Consider the following 21,235-nt stretch of genomic DNA (forward strand, 5'->3'; position numbering starts at 1 on the left):
GTATTCCCAAAATACAAAGCCTAAAGGAAATGAAAGGAGTTTATTATTACTGTTTATTTTCTGAACTAACATATGCATGTCTAATTATTTTTAGACATATTTTGAAGCACCCAGCATAGCACTGCTACCTAAACACTATTGCACTACATGATTGTGTCTTGAATGTCATTTTATGCTTTGCCTTCATTTTGCTTATTGATGACCGTAACACTAAGGGCCCGATTCCTTTGGGCCTTAGCCCCATGCAGACTCAGTTTATTTATGTACCTAAGAATTCACACCCCACATTTAGGCCAAAATTAGGCTCCAAGAGAGGTAGCAGCCATTACATTGATATAACATTAAAAATATCCTATCAAAACACCACAACATAAAAATGAAAAGCTACAGGGAAGGACCATAGCTCAGTGGAGGAGCATCTGCTTTGCATGTAGAAGGTTTTGGGTTCAACCCCTGGCATCTCCAGGTAGTGTGGCAAAAGAAATCATTTCCTGAAATCTCAGAGCACTGCTCCCAGTGAGGGTAGACAGTCCTGAGCTAGATGGACCAATGATCTGGCCCAGTATAAAGCATCCACTTATATAGTCGTACATTGGATCTCAAACACCTTGGCTCCCGAACAAATCGGCTCCCGAATGATTGAAACCCAGAAGTGAGTGTTCCAGTTTTCAAACTATTTTCGGAAGCTGAATGTCCAGCGTGGCTTCCATGACTTCCAATTGGCTGCAGGACACTCCTGCAGCCAATCAGAAGCCACGCCTTGGTTTTTGAACAGTTCCGGGAGTCGAACGGGCTTCCAGAATGCATTCTGTTCAAGAACCAAGGTACGACTTTATTTATTATCTTTATATTTATATTCAACCTTCAAATATTTATAGTATTTATAAACTATAAATAAAATTTATTTATATTATCCGCAATATGATATATAACAGAGATGGGAGCCTGGAGGTGGGGGAGATAAAACTTAGCTTAGCCTAAAGCCATTGTGAAATCAAAATGTCACAGAAGGAGCCAATTAGTTCTCTCCTTGAAGGAGGACCATGGACAGGAAAATGGGGTCAGCAGCACTTGCATAGGAGTGGAGGGTCCAGAAGGCATCTGAACAGTGTCCTCCTTGTATCTTGTCAATTATTTACCACAGATAGCAGTTTTTGTAGCTAGCAACATCATCTCATGTTTTATTCTTCAAACATACTGAGCCAAAAAGAAATAAGTTTCTGAATTTTAACTAAAATAACTGTTCCTTTGTAATCCAGAGATGGGTCAAGGTATACCTAGCAACAAATGGGGTTCCTTCAAAACTAGCGTTACTACCTGTTGTGATTCCAATAAGGCACTATGAGTTTTCAAAGCAGGGATGCTGAAAAATACATTGCGTTTTCTCCCTTAAAAAGAGAGCATGATGGGGTGGGGAATGTTTAAATATTGCAAATGCCAGAATTTCCAAAAAGGCTTAGTTCTTGATGTAGCCCTATCAGTTGGTAGGTGGCTGGAGGTGAGAGAGATCGGTTTCTTTTTTGATGAATTTCCAAGATAGCTCATTCCTTCTAAGGCCGCAGTTTAGCTGGTAGCTCCACTTGATCAATTGGTGAGACAGAGAGTTAAAAGAACACATTTATTTAAGGGTACCTTGTCTTTAATTGGTAAAACAGATGGATGGTTTAAAATAAATATTTTTTTTTTTTCCTGCTGCTGCTGAAAGGATAAAGCCTTTACCTGTGGATGCTGCTGCAAGAGACTTTTGAAGAGGCTGCTAGCCCTGACGGCTATACTCTGCCCCCATAAATGGAGGCAGTAATGTTTCTGAATACCAGTTGCTGGAGACTGCAGTAGGGAAACATGAAAGGTCCTGCTTGTTTCACAGGCATCTGGTTGGCCGCTATGAGAACTGGCTGCTGGACTAGATGGGTCATTGTTCTGATCCAGCAGACTTATGTTCTTATGACTTAATTCAGACATCATGCAGATAGATGGTTTGGTGCAATGTCTCCTTGATGCAGCCAGAAGAAGTGCTGGGCAGACTGAACACAAGGGTACTAGTAGCTCTAAATCATGGTTTGGCCATCACAAGCCATGACGCATGTGATATTTGAATTGATAAACAAAACTGAACCAGCAATAATGTTCATTTATTAAATAATGCCATCTCACATTTAATTAAATTTCTCCCCCCAAAAAGCACCCATATAAGTATATCTTTAAATGATTTAATCATCTTTAAATGATTAAGGGTGCAGTCCTACATTAAATTAAGGTGGCTGAAAGGCATTGGCAGTGCAAGAGCTGCTCTGCCAATGAAAATCAACATATGCTGGCAGGACAATGCTTATGTCATCATAAGACCCTCAGTATGTGAACAGGAAGTTTTGCCTATGTAGCTGCTCCGATGGTTGCTGCTCTGATCTATCTATCTATCATCATCTATCTATCTATCTATCTATCTATCTATCTGTCATCTATCTATCTATCTATCTATCTATCTATCATCTATCATCTATCTATTTATCTTCTATCTACTATCTATATCTATCTATCTATCTATCATCTATCTATCTATCATCTATCTATCTATCTATCTATCTATCTATCATCTATCTATCTATATCTATCTAATCTAATCTATCTATCTATGTATCTATGTATCTATCTATCTATCACCATCTATCTATCTATTTAAAATGCTACTTACACCCATAGGTACCCAGCTATGGTACTGTAATGCCCCAAAATCTTTCTTTGTGTAAAGCCTCTCAAAGGCATAAATTTTTTAAAGTAAAATCTGGATCCTCTGGTGTGATGTTTTACACTTTGCTTGCTTGCTTGCTTGCTTGCTTGCTTGCTTGTTAGACAAAATTATACCCTGCTTTTTATCACATCTGGGTCCCAAACTGACTTTAGCATTTCAGCCATAGCCATTTTGAAATGTGGACCCTGGACAGTTGAATTTGCGTTAATGTAGCCTTCAGACTGAAAAGGGCCAGCCACCCCAATTTTTGACATCTAAGTCATAACACTGCATTCTCTCTTAGTCCTTTGCCTTGTAATTTGCATGGATGATATTCATATTTACTCCTTGCCTTCTACGCATTGTCCACAAATGCCAGAGGTAAACACTGTGTTTGTTTGTTTATATTTGCAGAGGATGGGAGAGTTTTGGGCTTTCCTCTTTGCTGCTAGGTAGTCGTACTGCATGGCATGAAGAATAATAGAAAATACTTCTTTCTTTCAATAAAGTCTACACAGCTAGAATTGGGTAGGGAAATCCTCATTTCTTTCATCAAAAAAGAAAAGAAAAGCTTTAGGGAGTAACAGCACATCACTTATATATTTACTGATGTGGAGAATGTTAGAGCCAGGTCTAACGGAACAGACCCCAGACTGGATACAACATGTCCAGTAAAATGCTGGAAGGCATAGCTCTAACTTGGAGATGTAGCCAGACAGGTGTCAAATGTCAGAACAGCCTGAACTTTGCCGGAGAAAAAGCATCCCTTCATTTCTGTAGTTTTGCTTTAGGCTTTTTGTGCTGGATATTTAGAGATTTTGAGGCATCAGACTGGTACCATTCCTAAAAAACAAACAAAAGAAGTACCACAATTAAAACATTTAGCTACTTATGTAATAAGTGTATTCTTATATTATTTTGGAATAAATACTATGCTTTACCTGACACAAATGCTAGACTTTCCCAGCATAGGTTTGAGCTCATCTAGGGACCTCCATAAATTAAAGTGCCTTTGTTATCATCATCCCAGCCACTGCTCCCCCCTTCCAATCTCTCTCATAGGTCTGAAGGGTTATTTTTATGCACTTGTACAGAATGATGCCACATCAACTCAGGTGAAACATGCCAGGAGGGCCCTGCTGGGAAACATAATAAATTGAGAAAGTGGTGGGAAAGTCACATTGGACACAAATCACAGTAGCTGTCTCGAGGAAAGAGATCTGTGGGAAACTTAGTGTGCCTTAGCAAGTGAAGTCCATAATTCTAGACAGCCGAATTATGGAGCTCTGAGCCAAATGCTGAGGTAGCAGATTTGTTTCTATGTCCAGCCTCCAATACTTATACAAGAAAACAGGATGGAGAAAATGGGTTGCCTGCCTGACTAAAGATATATTCTTCACCATCAAATTGTTGTCCTATATCCTCCTATGCATAACTTAGTGTGGTCCACTGGGTTGGATGGTTTGAGTTTTAGAAGCTGACTTGGACCATCATTTGAAGTGCAAAGCCTCTTGCAATTGACAAAACCAAGCAAAATAATTTACTCCAGAGGTTTGACTTTCAATTAGCTTTGCATGCCACTGAGATTAATCGGGTGATGTTGTCTTTTCAAAATCATCCTAACAGCCTCCTGCCTATTGTTTTAGCTTTGCCAGCAAATCTTTCGAATGATGATGATAAGGGCCCAATTGCATGTGACATGGGAGATTAGTAATTGAATTGCCCAATGTCTTTAGCCCTCTTGTGTTGATTGCAGAAAGGGAACTCTCCATGAATTGGCACAAATGTCCACAGGAATGGAACTTGCACGCAAGCAACTTCTCACATGCATAGATCAATATGTAAAAACCCAAACACAGGGCCAATGATATGAAACTTCTCCCCAGTCTTTGGGCTGAGCACCTTTCATGTAATTAATGTGCAGAGGAGGATAATTTATTTTGCAGACGTCATCCAGTGAGTCATTATAATTTGGATTGAAATTTTGATGGTAAAGGAGAGAGCTTTAGCTTTTTCCCCGAGCTGATTTCCTGATATAATTTACCTCACTATTAACCACAGAGGCAAAAATATGTAAGTCCGGGTACTGTGTCTATATTTTCCACTCACAGCTAGGGATGAGCAAATTTGTCAGTTCTGGTTTCTCTCTGTTTTCCTCTCCACCCCCAATCCATGTTTCCTCATCAGTGCCACCATGCTGACCACAACTGCTTCTTGCCCATTTCCAGTCACATGTGTTAACCCCTGACTGAGCATGGGCGGGGTGGGGTGGAGAGAAGGAGATGCCTGCAGTCTCCTTTCCCCACTGACCATAGGCTCAATTAGGTTTTTAACTCCCAATTAAACTGTGTACCCCTAATTGATTTTAGAACCCAGATCCAGGTCAGGTCAGCCCTGGATTATCTCTAATGGGACTGGGGCCCAAATTGAATGAAGGAGTTAGTGCACCAGGGGTGGACTTTGGTATTTCCAATTTTAGCAATGCCTGCGTGAGCCCAAAATTCGGCACCCCACCACTTGCCTTCTATTTTGTACATGCACTACTTCATAGCTGTGACATTTCTGCAGTGTCCCCCTTGGCTCAGGGCACAGTGTGAGCGAATTGGTCATGCTGCCCTAAATCTACCGCTGCAAGCACAGCCCTAAACCACTGACGTTTGTAACTTCTAGGCTTTGCTTTGTACAGTAGAACCTCGGGTTGCAGACATAATCCATGACAGAGGTACGTCCACAACCTGCAGCATTTGTAACCTGCAGTGCCATGTCTGTTGCGATTTGGCGCTTCTGCGCATGTGCGAGCGGCGAAACCCAGAAGTAACCCTTTCCGGTACTTCCAGGTTTCCCGCAGTCCACAACCTGAAAACACGTAACCCAAAGCATTTGTAACCCGAGGTACCACTGTATTGCTCAGCTTCAGGATGAGGATGTTATATCGATTTGTGAAGACTGAGAAAGTAAAACAAAGGACTCCACAAGCTTCATAAATTAGGAGTCTCCAGTTAAATGCAGACAAATCCTTTTTATTTAAGTATAAAGGTAAAGGGACCCCGGACCATTAGGTTCAGTTGTGACTGACTCTGGGGTTGCGGTGCTCATCTCGCTTTATTGGCCGAGGGAGCTGGTGTACAGTTTCTGGGTCATGTGGCCAGCATGATTAAGCCACTTCTGGTGAACCAGAGCAGCACATGGAAACGCTGTTTATCTTCCCGCCAGAGTGGTACCTATTTATCTACTTGCACTTTGATGTGCTTTCAAACTGCTAGGTTGGCAGGAGCAGGGACCGAGCAACGGGAGCTCACCCCGTCGCGGGGATTGAAACCGCTGACCTTCTGATCGGCAAGTCCTAGGCTCTGTGGTTTAACCCACAGCGCCACCCACGTCCCTCTTTATTTAAGTATATATTAACATTAAAGGGACCTTATGTTGAAACCTCCACTACATATCAAGTCTCTATCCTGCCCCCTTCTTCTCTCTTAAGCCCTCCTGATGGCTTGTCATTTTTTTGCACGCTGAAGCCTCTCTTCTACTGTTCATGGCCCCTTGTTCTGGGCCTAGTACTTCATTTATGTCTCTTCTTTTGACCATACGGTTTTGCTTCCCCATTAATATGTCCCCACCTCCACCCTAGTCTGATGCTTCCTTTCCATGTGGCACCTCATTTGCAGTTACTGTATACTTTGTCCAGTGATGATGGATGGCTATAGCCAACTGGTAAGTGATGTAGTAGAGGAGACAAGAATATGGTCCAGTTCTTCTCCAGCTCAGGGAACATTCCAAGTCCTACCTAGAAATGCCAGAGATTCAATCTTCTGTGGGCAACACAGATGTTCTGCTGCTGACCAATGGCCCTTCCCCATATTAAGGATATGTGGCCCAGCTCACCTGCATTCAAATACACTGTTGCCTGTGTTTCTGAAAAATAATTAAGCATAATGATCAAGAAGTGGCCCATGTAAGCAAGGCAGTGTCAGGCTATTCTGATGATGGGGAAATTAAATCCATTTACCTTTGCAGAGGGAAAATGGTTATGAGAGATATTTAAGGTGGCTTAAATCATGCAGCTTTTTTCAGTAGCTGTCAACAACAAAGACATTAAGACTTCATTTGCAAGCTTTATCTTTAATGTAAAATGGCAGCAATTGACATTTAAGAATTGTCTGGTAGAATGCCTTGCATTATACAGGCGAAATCCAGGAAGTGCTAATGCTGAATGAATAGTCGACATCTTTCATCTGTCACCACCCAACAATTAGTTCTTGTTTACAAAATAGATGGCCCACCTGATCTTACCTTCTAGAGGGTAGTTGCAGACCCTCCAACTGTCCCTATTCTCCAGGGACTGTCCCAGATTTACAGACGCTGTCCCAGTTTCTGATTTGATCCTGGAATGTCCCACTTTTCCTTAGGACATCCCTATTTTCTTCTGAGAAATATTGGAGGGTATGGAGTTTTCCGACCCCTGAACTGTCTGAAGGCAGCCCCGTATAAGGGTTTTTTAAAATAAAAAAATAAAAGTTTATTGGCATAAATGTATAATGTTTTATTTTGTTTTTAATTTTTTTGGGAGCAACCCAGTCAGATGGGCGGAGTATAAATAGTAAAATTATTATAGTTGTTGTCATTATGGAATAGGACATCCCTAAATTCATCAGGGGAAGTGGGTGGCACTAAACCACTGAGCCTAGGGCTTGCCGATCAGAAGGTCGGCAGTTCAAATCTCCGCAATGGGGTGAGCTCCCATTGTTCGGTCCCAGCTCCTGCCAACCTAGCAGTTAGAAAGCACGTCAAAATGCAAGTAGATAAATAGGTACCGCTCCAGCGGGAAGGTAAATGGAGTTTCCGTGCGCTGCTCTGGTTTCACCAGAAGCGGCTTAGTCATGCTGGCCAGAAAAACTGTCTGCAGACAAACATCGGCTCCCTCAGCCAGTAAAGCGAGATGAGTGCCGCAACTCCAGAGCTATTCACAACTGGACTTAATTGTTAAGGATCCTTTACCTTTTTACCTAAATTCATCGGGGAAATGTTAGAGGATATTTAGGTGTTGGGGTAAGTGTTGGGAGCAGTGTACACTAGTGTACACTTGTGGTGCAGTTTTTTCCTGTAAAAAGTCACATTTTTGTACATTAAGGTCATGACAGCAAGAACAAGTGAAGGACAGGTTATTGTTTAAATTGTGGGGAAATGTTATAAAATGAAGGAAATGGTAAATGGGTGAGTTGCAAAAGGCCCTTCTTATGGACGCCCCCCCCCCTCCTTCCAAGTATGCCTTGTGTGTAAGATGTGTTCGTTATTCATATGAAAACTAACTGCAGCTGCTCACAGAGGACACTCCGCTGCATCAATTAATGTGCCATGATAAATATGAAATTTACATCCTTCACACCAATTTAGTTACAAAATAATTAATTTGATTCCAATGTTAAATTAAGTATGGCAAGGAGGTTTTAGATTAAAGTAAAGACAGGAGGCGAGGGGCGGGGGGCGGGGGGAGACACACACAGACTGCAGCTTTGGAAAGCCTGGAGCGTATTTTGCACTGCACCTTGGAACAAACAGCTTCAACTAAAGAGTTAGTTAGCCTCTCTCTTTGATGGCTGCATTACCAAGTCAGAGTCTTCGGGGCCTCGTGAGGCTCAATGACAGAGAATATTGTAGTAGCTAGATGTAGGACACATAGAATTCAGACTTTTTGATCAAGTTGTAATAAACAGCTTTAATTAACTGGGCTTCCCAAGGGGATTAAAGAGAAACGAGGAACTCGGTTTTTAAGAGTTAAACCTCTTGTCTCTGTTACGTGCATTCAGCCACAGTTTACAAACAGGATCCTCTGAGGGCTTGCTTTGGTGGAAGCTGAGCGGACAGTACAATTGATATATACTCTTGTTTGGATTCATATAGAAAGCTTCAGGCACCATCTGTGTTTGAGAGCAGTAATTAAACAGAAGACTTCCTTCTCCTGTTCCCTCCTTGCCTCCAGAGTACATCTGTTGAATTGCAATGGAAAGACAAGAGATGGTTGAAAACGACAGTCTCCAATATCCATACGCATTCCTTCCTTTCTTTTTATATATATAAAAAGCTATATTGGTACTCTGGTTAAGAAACTGTAAATTAGTCTGAAGTATTTTTAGTAAGTTGGGTGGGGAGAAAAATGTTTACATTTCCCATACTGTTTCAGCAGGAATAGAAGCAAAGTCATATGAGATTGCTCAGTCAGTAGAGCATGAGACTCTTATCTGTGGGTCCTGAGTTTGAGCCCCACATTGGGCAAAAGACTCCTGTCTTGCGAGGAGTTGGAGAGATGGTCCTTATGGTCCTTTCCAACTCTACAATTCTATGATTCTATCAAAGACATCTCTTCCTCAGAAACAGAATCAAACTTTAGGCTCTTATGTAAAAACCTTGATTCCATAAGCCCCCAAATTATTCTGCTTAGGAGAATAATTTTTGCCCTGCCAGCCCCTATACCCCAAAGCACCTCACTTTGGTGCATGAGAAGAAGAGATGTGAAGAGTTTAGCATTTTCTTTCCATCTTGTGTAGGCCCAGTTTAGCAAACTCTGATATATTCACGTTTTAAGGTACAAAGATTGGAAGCAAATGGTTTATTTCAAAGCCAAAATTTTATATAAATCTTGGACCTTATATAAGCTTTCAGTTGCTACTCCTACATGAAAATATGCAAGATTTAAAGCAAACCCCTGCATCATATTTCAAGCTTTCTACTACATTTTGTTCATGCTACAATTCCAATCGATTGGTTCAAAAAGCATTAGTAATATAGAAATCAAATCATTCTGTTTGACTTTTTTTCATTCAGGCACCACAGACAAATGTTTAATTTGCCTTTCAGCTGTACCTCTGAAAAGAAATATTTATAAAACCTATCAGTAGCCCTCAGCTTATCCCAAGCTTGAAAAGATGTTAGAGTAAAAGGTCCCATATTAACTGAATTGAATTGGGTAAACTAATCTCCAATATCTTAAATCTTCACATGGCTTTTACAGAGCCTCTTTTCTCCATGGGTATTAATGCTGCTTCACAACTTCACAGAGGAAACAAAAACTTTAAATTTCATGAAAGATTTTCTGTATTGATTTCTTGAAAGTATCAAGTCTTTCATATCATGCCAAAGATTTGGGTTACCTATTTATTCATTTTGTAAAAGTTGCATTGCTATTTAAAAATATTAATAATATGTTATATTCAGGAACATTACACAGTGGTACCTCGGGTTACGTTACCTTTGGGTAACATAATTTCGGGTTGCAAACATGGCAAACCCAGAAGCTGAGGCTGATGTCTGGGGGTTGTCTATATAATCTTTGGCAATCACTCATAGCCAAGTAAGTTGTCTTCCATGATTTTTTGGATATTGAGCAATAAGCCAAGCTTTCTGTAAGCTTCTGCGAAGATATTTAGGATGTTTGGCGGTCATCCTCTGAGTGTGCACACACTACATTGTAATCGGCATACTGAAGCTCTATGACGGAAGTTATGATGACCTTACTCTTTGCTTTCAGCCTACTTAGATTAAAGAGCTTTCCGTCTGTTCAATATATGATTTCTACACCGGTGGGGAGTTTCCCCTTGACAATGTATAGGATTGTGACTATGAAGATAATAGAGTTGGGGCAATAACACATCCCTGTTTAACGCCTGGTTGCACTGTGAATGGTTCACTCTGAGAGCCATTGTTATGCTTAACCTGGAAGATATGATGATGATGACGATAATGATGCTGTTTGGGGTTGTTTATATAAGAAATACAAACGAGAAAGAGACCAAAATTTGAAGGCTGCTTCATATCTTACATTATTATTCCATTGGAATGTAACAGCAGTCTTCATGAAATATTGAAATATATGCTAATTTTCCTTAATTGAGACATTCTGGAAAAACAGTTTAAGCATCTTTATAAAGTTAATTCAATGTATTTTAGTCATTGGATGATCAAGGGATATTCAGCAATTATTTTTAAAATGTGAGGTATCAAACACCTGCTTTTATACTTGAAAAATTGACTTAGACCTACTCTCAAAGTGCTATCTATTATCCCAAACTTGTGGGGGTTTCAACTGAATAATCCATATCTATAATATCATTTAGAAACTATCTCACAAACTCATCTCAGATTACATAGCCTGGCTTCTGCAGAGGGTATGAAATTGAGTTAACTTCCCCAATATTCATATCCTGGCATGCCAGCCCAAATGTCTGCTGAGACATCCACTTCCATTCTACGTATCTAAAATAGTTTCCCCAATGCCCTGTTCAAAATCACTCTTTGAAATGTTTCACACCAACTCTGAGCATAAGCAAATTTATTGTTGAAACTTGCAAGTCCCGTGCTTGACAGTAAGTGCTACTTCGTTCTGTTATCAAAATAAGACTATGATAACAGGTTAGTATCTTTTCACGAACAAGTGGCAAGTGACCTCTCACCTCATTTGCAACCTCGTATTGACCCATCTCAGCCTCTCCTAGCACTTGGCCTTCACTTGATCTTGTGGCTTTGTAAGAAACACCTGACATCACTTTCTCTTCTATATTGTATCTCCTTACCCTGGCAATGATGTGGAAACCAAGCTCACTCTTTAATGCAGTCTTTTGCTCTGTAGCAAAAGAGGGAATAAGAAGATGGCTCTCCTGTTTGCTGTGTCCTTTCAGAGGTCTTCATAAGGCTGATGTAGAAAGGGAAACCCTATTTAAAGGGAATGAAAAAATTGTCCAATAGCACCTTAGAGACCAACTAAGTTTGTTCTTGGTGTAAGCTTTCGTGTGCATGCACACTTCTTCAGATACACTGAAACAGAAGTCACTAGACCCTTATATAAAATGGGAGGGTGGGGTGAGGTTTTTCTCAGTAGAGTAGTAGGAGATGGGTGATTGATTCAATGGGCATGGTAAACCTGTTGACAACTGTTAACGACTGCAATTAGTCCTACAGGAAAAAGCAAGGGATAGTATGCATATGATTAGCATACCTGAATCTAGAACCATGGAAGGTACCACACTGAGCCGCATGAAATGGAAGTCCATCAACTCTACCTACCTGAACCTATTTAAAGGAGCCCGTCTGACCCAAAAAAGACAATTGTACTCAGCTAGATAGGACCTTTTAAGATTGCTTTTTACCCAGTGCCAAATGACTACAAAGCAAAGACTACAAAGCAAAGAATCTAGTTATCCAGGGATAACTAATGTGGTACCCTCCAGATGATGGGCGGCAATTTCCATCAGCCCCTGCCAGTATGGTCAGTGGTAAGAGATTATGAATGTTATTGTTCAAGCATAGGCAAACTCGGCCCTCCAGCTGTTTTGGGACTACAACTCCCATCACCCCTAGCTAACAGGACTAGTGGTCAGGGATGATGGGAATTGTAGTCTCAAAACATCTGGAGGGTCGAGTTTGCCTATGCCTTTTGTAGTTCAACAGCATCTGGAAGAAAGCTTGCCCTGGTTGAATCAGGGATATCAATGGGATGGCAAAAATGCCTACCTCACTACAGTGATACAGTGCTCCTTTCTGTGTGCTCTGCGCTGCTCCTGTTTTTTTTTTGTCATCCATCTCCCAGTAAATCCACTAAGGTCACAGCAACTTGGGGGCCTCACAGACGGTACTTTGCCAGGCCTCCCTAAAACCTGGCATCAGTCCTGGCATTGTTAAACCTGTTTAGGTAAAAAAAGATGCTATCTCTAGGAACACTGGCATTGCATCATTCTGTTATTCATTCTATGAGTTCTCTGAGGGTCGGATTCATAGAATCATAGAATTGCAGAGTTGGAAGGGACCCTGAGGATCATCTTCAGTCCAACCCCCTGCAATGCAGGAATATGCAGCTCTTCCATATGGGGATCAAACCTGCAATCTTGGTGTTGCCAGCATCATGCCCTAACCAACTGTGCTACCCAGAATGGATTCAATTTACAAGAAAGGTGATTCTGGTTAAACGTTAGGAAGAACTTTCTGACTGTAAGAGCTGTTCAGCACTGAAGCAGTGCCATCCCTCTATTGCAGGGATTTGAACTAGATGATCCTTGGGGTCCCTTTCTACAATTCTATTCTTTTATCCTGTGATTTGATTTATTTGTGTGGGATTTTTTATTTATTTAAAAAAAGCACTATCTTTCAAGGTGTACCAGCCCTTGAAGGATAAAAAAGGGGTAAAGGGGACCCCTGAGCATTAGGTCCAGTCATGACCAACTCTGGGGTTGCCGAGGGTGCCGGCGTTTGTCCGCAGACAGCTTCCAGGTCATGTGGCCAGCATGACTAATCTGCTTCTGGTGAACCAGAGCAGCACACAGAAATGCCATTTACCTTCCCGCCTGAGAGGTACCTATTTATCTACTTGCACTTTAACGTGCTTTCGAACTGCTAGGTTGGCAGGAGCAGGGACTGAACAATCGGAGCTCACCCCACCTTGGGGATTCAAACCGCCGACCTTCTGATCGGCATGTCCTAGGCTCTGTGGTTTAACCCACAGCGCCACCCGCGTCCCTAAACTATCAAAACAGTAAGTATAAAATGTGGTGTAGCCTGACTGGCTGTTTTCTGGGGCAATGAGCATTTCTTTTATTTCTGCTGTGATTTGTACTAAATATAATTAACTTTAACTAGGGATGGACTGAGTTTATTTATTTCCAATTTTCAATTCCTATCAAACAACCAATAAAGGGTAAATTCAAGTCAGATTCTTCACAGTATATTCGTTTCCCTGGAGATGATAAGCTCCTGATTATCTGACACTTATTTCCTAGCAAAGCAATCACTTCTGCATTTCCCCCCCAAAACAACTTTTTAAAAATTGCTTCCATTTGTTATTTAAAATACTATTTGTTTAAACAATTCCTAACACTCAGCTGCTAGCTCTGTGGCATAATTAGTGTTTAGCCCTTTGGTTAGCTTTGATTGTTATGTGCCTTTGTCCTGCAGAGAAATGTTTCTGCCTCTACTTTAGTATGCATGAACTAAAACTATGTTTCCACTTAATGAAAGAAGATGGAAAACTTTGAAGCAAATGGCTCCTATGCATTAAGCTCATTATTTATTCATCTGTTAGAGTATAATCCACTTCCCTTTATCTGAATTTTGTAAACCCCATCTCTTCAGTATGCATGAAAAGGTATGCCACCTGGAGAGTGTTGAAACACAATTAGTATATACGCACATGTAAGAAATACAGCCAAAATTAAATGTCTACAGATGCACATTTTAATCTGGGACTGGTCAGGCACAAATGAGCATGGACAAAAAGCTCATTCAGAACTCCCGGAGCCTCGTTTGACAATTTTCCCCACTTGAAAGAAATGTGGTTGAGGAATTTCTTCTATGCACACAATAAGACATTGCCTGTGGTGACTTCTAACTACACAGTCACAGCAATCCTATGAAGTAGAAGCATGGAATCGCAGAGTTGAAAGGGACCCAAGAGTCATCTAGTCCAAATGCAGGAACTCAACTAAAGCATCCATAACAGATGGCCATCCAACTTCTGCATGAAAACCTACCCTTAAAGCCATCATGTGGTGGCTGTTACATGTAGATCAGTCCCTAGGCTCACTTCTTGGCTTGTGCCTACACCTGTAGGTACAAAATAACACTGCTGCCAAAGTTCCACCAATGCTTCACTTAAACCACAACAGAGCTACTTGTGCTGATCTTCTGTAAATTAAAACTAGTACTTTATCCCTGCCACCATTTCTCCTAAAATGCCTTGCCTTCTTCTGTTTACTTACCAGGATGGAGCAGGGAAGGGGAAAATAATGGCCATCTCTTGTTTGTTTGGACATTCTAAAGGGGGAGAAATGTTGTGGCCCTTGGGACTGATAGACTTACCAAGGGCTACAAGTCCTAAGAACCATTAGTTCTTTTCTCCTGGTTTGCTGTTCAGGAGCAAGACGCACCCCTTTCTTCTCTAATTTCACACTGCTTCTAGCCCCATTACTACTGGATCAGTAAGTAAAGGGGGAGTTTGTTTGGTGACTGAGGGGCTAATGAGGAGGTTGTTTTGAATGGCTTGGGAATACAGCTTTTATTTACCTGCCCCAGGGGTGGGGTGAGCATTCCTTCATGGAACTTTGAAGTGTCAGGCATAGCTCTAATGGCTTTAGCCCAAACGTAGCAGAGTTTTCCTGCACAGCGAAGAAGCTAGTTGAGGTGGAAATGACTAGTCAGCTAGACTCAGAATAACTATTTACAGGATTTATTAAAAAGGGAAAAGAAACCAGCAGAGTTTCTGCATACAAAAACAAAGCAAAATAAATCCTTTCTTTCTCTCTCTCTCTCTCTCAACCATACACAGCACTCCTACTCCTAACACACCTAACACACCAAACTGTGCTAGCATTCCTAGATAACAGAGTTGAGTGCTGGTCGTTAACCAATCAGAGTAAGTAGTTTCTAGGTCAAGCAGACCTTGGCTTTCTGCCAAGAGTAAATTGACACTGCCTTGAGTTAATTGTGTGAAGCCAGAATCTGTAAGTTTCCATGAGAATCAATTAACAGAAACTGAACACCCCCTCACAGATTCTGCTGGACAATTAACATCAAATAACACCTATGTAGGAGATTATTTTTCCAGCAAACCTAAACTCTTGCACATTTGCTTGTTCTTTATCTTTGCCAATGGTTTAGTTAATACATCTGCTACATTTTCTTCACTTGATACATAAGTACATGTGATTATATTGTCTTTTACACAGCAACGTACATTTTGGTATTTTACAGAGATATGTTTGGAACGTGATTTGAAACCCTCTGTTTTACTTAAGGTTATACAAGCCTGATTATCAATGTAAACTTGTACTGGTTCTCCACAATTTACATTTAAATCTGCTAACAAATGCTTGAAATAAACCACCTCGTTGCACAATTCACTCAATGCGGCGTACTCGGATTCCGTTGATGACACACTTACAATGTCTTGCTTGCGTGACCGCCAGCTGATTAAAGCTCCACCGACCATTATGACTAGTCCTGTGACAGATTTTCTATCTGGCAAATTTCCCCAGTCACTATCACAGTAGCACACCAACATTTCATCCTCTGAAGAATTTAATTGTAACATATAGCCAATTGTCTGTTTGAGGTATCTCAGAACTTGTTTTACCCCTTTCCAAGCATTTAGTGTGGGTTTTGAGACCAATCTACTTAATATGCCTACTGCATAGCTAATATCAGGTCTGGACCACTGTGCTAGATACAATAAACTTCCAATTACAGAATGATATACATCAGGATGTTCAAATTCAGGACTCTCATCTACATGAAGTGTTTTTATGAAACCTGGATCCATAGGCACCACTGCCCCTTTGCAATCCTGCATCCTGTATGTAGTCAGTAGTTGTTTAACTTTGTTCTGCTGACTAATTAGGCAGCTGCCATCTTGGGCCCAGCACACTTCCAACCCTAGATATGTCCTAACCGGGCCTAAGTCTTTCATTTTGAACTTACTGGACAATTGCTTGGCAAACCTTTTAGTTTGTTTATCAGTTTTGCAAGCATACAATACATCATCTACATAAATCAGACAAAACTCTTGATCACTGCCTGTACCACGTACATAAACACAATTGTCAGCTGTACTCTGCTTGAAACCAAATGACACTAAGGCCTCATGGAAACATTTGTTCCAAGATCTTGCAGCCTGTTTGAGACCATATAGAGCTTTGTTTAATTTCAACACTCTATTGGAACCTGTTTCATAACCAGGCGGTTCGGCTAGATACAGGTCTTCTGATATTGATGCATGTAAATATGCAGTCTGGATATCAAAATGGTTTAACAGGAGTTTTCTCTTTGCTCCAAGCGTTAGAATCAGCCTTACACTTTCCGCCTTAGCCGTAGGGGAAAAAATCTCGTCATAATCTTTTCCAGGCCTCTGAGAGTATCCTTGAGCCACTAAACGAGCTTTGTATTTGTACTTTCCTGTCACCAGAGGTTTAAGTTTGTACACCCACCTGCAGCCTACAATCTTTGCCCCCTCAGGCGCTGCTACTGGTGTAAAGACCTTGTGCTCATTCAGAGAGGACATCTCTTCCTCCATTGCCTGTTTCCAGAGCTCTGCCTCCTCTTTTGGTAATTTTAACACCTCCTGGAAACTCTTGGGCTCTGCAATTACACTAAACACATTTGCAGTATCCGGAAAAAAACGCACTGGAGGCACTCCTTTGTTTTGTCTTTTTTAATCTTCTGGGAGAAATTTTTTCTTCTGACCCACTTTCCTCCTCAGAACTACGACCTCTCTTTTGTTGCTTAGCAACTGGTCTCTGGCTAATTCCACTTTCTTGAGAGCTCTTATCTGAACTTTCCTCCCCCTCAGACTCTGATTCTCTATGTTTACCTTCAGAGTCATGAAGCTCCTGAGAAGGTTCAAACCAAACCTCAGTATTGGCATGTAGTCTCTCCCAGCCACTATGTTCACAAAAACTGGCATTCCTGGAGATCACAATGCCATTTGTCCCTTCAGCAAAGCGGAAACCTTTTCCCAGCTCCTGGTAACCCACAAACACTAACTGTTTGGTCTTAGGATCTCCCTTCTTTCTCATTTGTTTTGGAATTAATACCCAGGCTTTTGATCCAAACACATGCAAATGGTCAATTTTGGGTTTTTTGTGAAACAATTTAAAGTACGGAGTTGTACCTATTGTTTGATGGAAGAGCCTATTTTGGAGATAACACGCGGTGAGCATGCTCTCCCCCCAATAAGACATGGGCAAATCAGCATCATCAAGCATGGCAAACATCATATCTTGTAAAGATCTATGTTTTCGCTCTGCAACGCCATTCTCCTCTGGGGAAAAAGCGTTCGTTTTTCTATGCCCAATGCCACGCTTTTGTAACCAATTTCTAAAAGCATTTGACATAAATTCGCCACCTCTGTCCGTCTGAATCCTTTTGAGTTTAGTGGACAGAAATCTTTCCACAGATGCCACCCAGCCTTTAAACTTAGTGAACACATCACCCTTATTCTTCATGGGAAAAACCCAAGAGTAACGCGTGGCGTCATCCACAATTGTTAATGAAAAACGCGATCCACCCCTGCTTACAGCAAATGGACCAATTACGTCCATGTGAACCAGCTGTAGTGGTGACTCACTAACTCTGTCACTTCTGGGGTAAGAGACTCTGTGGGTTTTAACCTTTTTACAAACATTACAATCAAGGTACTTGTTACAGCTCTTTAAATCACCCCCATCAGCCAATTCAGACATTTTTAGTACACTTTTCCAGCCAGCATGCCCCAATTTCCTATGCAATAAGTGCACACAGTTGTCATGTATAGCTTTGTTATTCACTGCAGGCTGAGATTTACTGACTACTGCTGCAACTTGAGATCCTGCTTTAAGCCAAAACAAGCCTCCCTCTGACTTAGCAGTGCCTAAAATCTCACCAGCCTTCTTAATAATGCAACTGTCTCCTTCAAAATACACTTTAAACCCAGCTTTTAGCAAACAATCTACAGACATCAGATTGCTCCTTAATGAAGGTACACAAAGTACATTTTGCAGGCATTCACGAAGACAAGGAACAAAAACTGCACCCCCCGAAATCACTTCGGAAGTACTTCCGTCTGCTAGAGCCACCTGGCTGCGCTGTGCTGAGTTCTTGGAAACAAACAATTCATCTGAATTTACGATGTGACGAGACGCTCCCGAATCGACCACCCAGACAGCTTGTTTCTCATCAGCAATCTTGACCTCTGCGGTCACCAGCTGAGCCGACTGTTTTCGTTTGAAGAATTTCTTTTTACGCTGCTGCTGCTGATCTCGTCTCTGCTCCTGCACCGGCCACTGAGACTTGACCAACTCCGGACATTGTCGTTTTAGATGCGCTGAAGACCCACATCGGAAACAACGCCTAACAGCAAACGCTGACTCCTCACCGGTACGCTGCTTTTGCGTCACCTCTGGCACGGCATGAGAACTCCTTCCGCACCGCCCGCCTGTAGAAGCCTCTGCAGCAAACGACCTTTCTTGCCTCTTCTGCCATTCTTCAATCAGACGCCCAGTGACATAACTGACTGATAAATCACGCTCCTGTAAACCTTCTAGAGACAAAACTAAATTATCCCAGCTTTCCGGGAGAGAACTCAAAATAATAGCCACCTTCTCCTGCTGGTCTAACGCACAGTCTCTTTCCTGTAGCGCAGCAAACTTTAACTGTAAACTGTGTAGGTGTTCCTGCATTGTAACCCCAGGCTGTAACATTGCCTTGTACAATGCCTTGCGAATGAACAGCTTGGAAACCGCTGTCTCAAGCACATGGAGTTCTTTAAGTGCTTGCCACACACCTCTAGCTGTCTTGATTCCCCTCACATACGGCAACTGGGAATCTTCCAGCCCCAAGACAATTGTGGCCCTTGCTCTTTGGTCTTTATCGAGGTCTTCATCATCAGGCTTCGCAGGGAACTTACTCACCACTTGCCAGAGACGATCCCTCTGCAGCACTGCCTGCATGCGTTCCGACCACAGCAAGTAATTGGAGTCATTCAGACGCTCAAAAGCCATCTGAACTGGTTGTGAGGCCATCTTGAGAGCGATGTCCCTGGAACCCGGAACCAGCTACTCACGACCACCGAGAGAGAAAACAGGAACCACAGCAACCAGCATTCACACGCTGCATCTGTTGTCCTTGTGTCCACTGCGTCACCAGCTCACAACAGTCAGGAACCAGCCAGTGTCACCAACAGGAACAACTTCTGGAACTACTGGAACCAACACCGTTGATGCTGACACCACCACAACTCAGGCTGGCAGCACAATACCCATAACCTCATGGAACTTTGAAGTGTCAGGCATAGCTCTAATGGCTTTAGCCCAAACGTAGCAGAGTTTTCCTGCACAGCGAAGAAGCTAGTTGAGGTGGAAATGACTAGTCAGCTAGACTCAGAATAACTATTTACAGGATTTATTAAAAAGGGAAAAGAAACCAGCAGAGTTTCTGCATACAAAAACAAAGCAAAATAAATCCTTTCTTTCTCTCTCTCTCTCTCTCAACCATACACAGCACTCCTACTCCTAACACACCTAACACACCAAACTGTGCTAGCATTCCTAGATAACAGAGTTGAGTGCTGGTCGTTAACCAATCAGAGTAAGTAGTTTCTAGGTCAAGCAGACCTTGGCTTTCTGCCAAGAGTAAATTGACACTGCCTTGAGTTAATTGTGTGAAGCCAGAATCTGTAAGTTTCCATGAGAATCAATTAACAGAAACTGAACATTCCTGCCTCACTGAAAATCTTGGACCCAATTTGTGTGTTAGTGCTCTTCACCCTCCCCCCTCCTCCACCAATTAAAACAATTAAAGACAATGAGTCGGAAGAAACCCAACAACCTTAACCAAGCTGAGGGTTTGGACTGGTTTACAAGCCCTCCTCCAGCAAAGCAGGGCAGCAAATTGTGGAAACAGAGCACATCACGCAATCTGCCAATTTCCCCCCTGTTTTACTGACAAGGTTTCACTGATGATGTTAGGCATCTCCTCCAGCCTTGCCTGTCTCAGGTTATTCTAATGTTCAATTTATATTTACGTTCTGTTTTTCAGAACAAATCATGATTTACTTCAGCATTTTGGATAGTCTGAAATCTTTTACGTTGTGCTGGTTCTCCTGGTTCATAAGTAATGTGGGGCCATATTGGCTTCTCAGTTGAAACAATGCATTCAAAGCCTTCCACAGCTTCTGTTGCCCTATTGCCTGTGTGTACTCTTGTAGAATAGAATTATGTCTAATGAATATGGTAACAGCATGTTCTCTCCACATTTGTGGTTTGTAAGTATTTTTCTGGTACAGCTGCTCTTAATGTACCTCATAAGCCTGGTGTGAAGCAATATAAAATGGCTGGTGTTATTGCCATTACCGTTATTAACAGCTCACTTTTCTCTTCCTTTTCTCCTCCTTCAGCCTCTAATGGAAAGCAAAGCTGCACATACAAAACAAACCTTGAAGCAGTTGGATTTAACAACCTGTCTAATTGCCTGGTAAGATACTGCTTGACAACAAGATTTTAAAATGTATGCAGTACACACAATATTGCTTCTGTATCATTCTTCAAAAATCCAGTTCCAATCTGATCTACACAAATCAAATGTCAATAGTCTAGTTCAATGATTATTTATTATCTGACCTTCTTGTACTCTCAAGAAGATGTACCTTTGCCAGTCACATAACTGAGTCCATCTGTTTGCCTCTGCCTTCATAGGAGGTGAGCAAACTGGAGACCCTAAACATAATTCATGTCCATCCAATAGAAATAGAATGTCCCTTAACTGGCTGGCAACAAAATGTTTTGGGGACTGGGACTCTAGGAAAGAAGGCACATGTGATTCCTAACTCAAAAAGGAATAAGATTTCCTTAATGCAGACACATGCCATATAGAATACACTGCACCGTCATTTGATGGCAAAATTCACAGTAGACAAATTGCTGGAACATATGGACAGAACATATTTGCTCCTAATATATTTTGTTTAGCCTGAATGATTTCTTAGTCTTTCCGCTCCTA

The 21,235-nt window shown here is 41.6% G+C and overlaps 1 long non-coding RNA gene across 2 annotated transcripts in view; it reads right to left on the reverse strand.

Annotated features, from left to right (window-relative positions):
• Positions 1-8,519: 8,519 nt before the first annotated feature.
• The window catches only part of LOC310677071, a 28,668-nt gene continuing 15,952 nt past the window's right edge, over positions 8,520-21,235 (reverse strand). For both annotated transcript variants that reach the window (XR_014510910.1, XR_014510911.1), the window contains 3 exons: positions 12,230-12,399; positions 11,293-11,431; positions 8,520-8,712 (listed from right to left, as the gene is read on the reverse strand). This is a non-coding gene — a long non-coding RNA (uncharacterized lncRNA). The remainder of the gene's footprint in view (positions 8,713-11,292; positions 11,432-12,229; positions 12,400-21,235) is intronic.

The sequence above is a fragment of the Podarcis tiliguerta genome, assembly GCF_965153285.1.
Source record: "Podarcis tiliguerta genome assembly, chromosome: 4".
Lineage (NCBI taxonomy): Eukaryota > Metazoa > Chordata > Lepidosauria > Squamata > Lacertidae > Podarcis > Podarcis tiliguerta.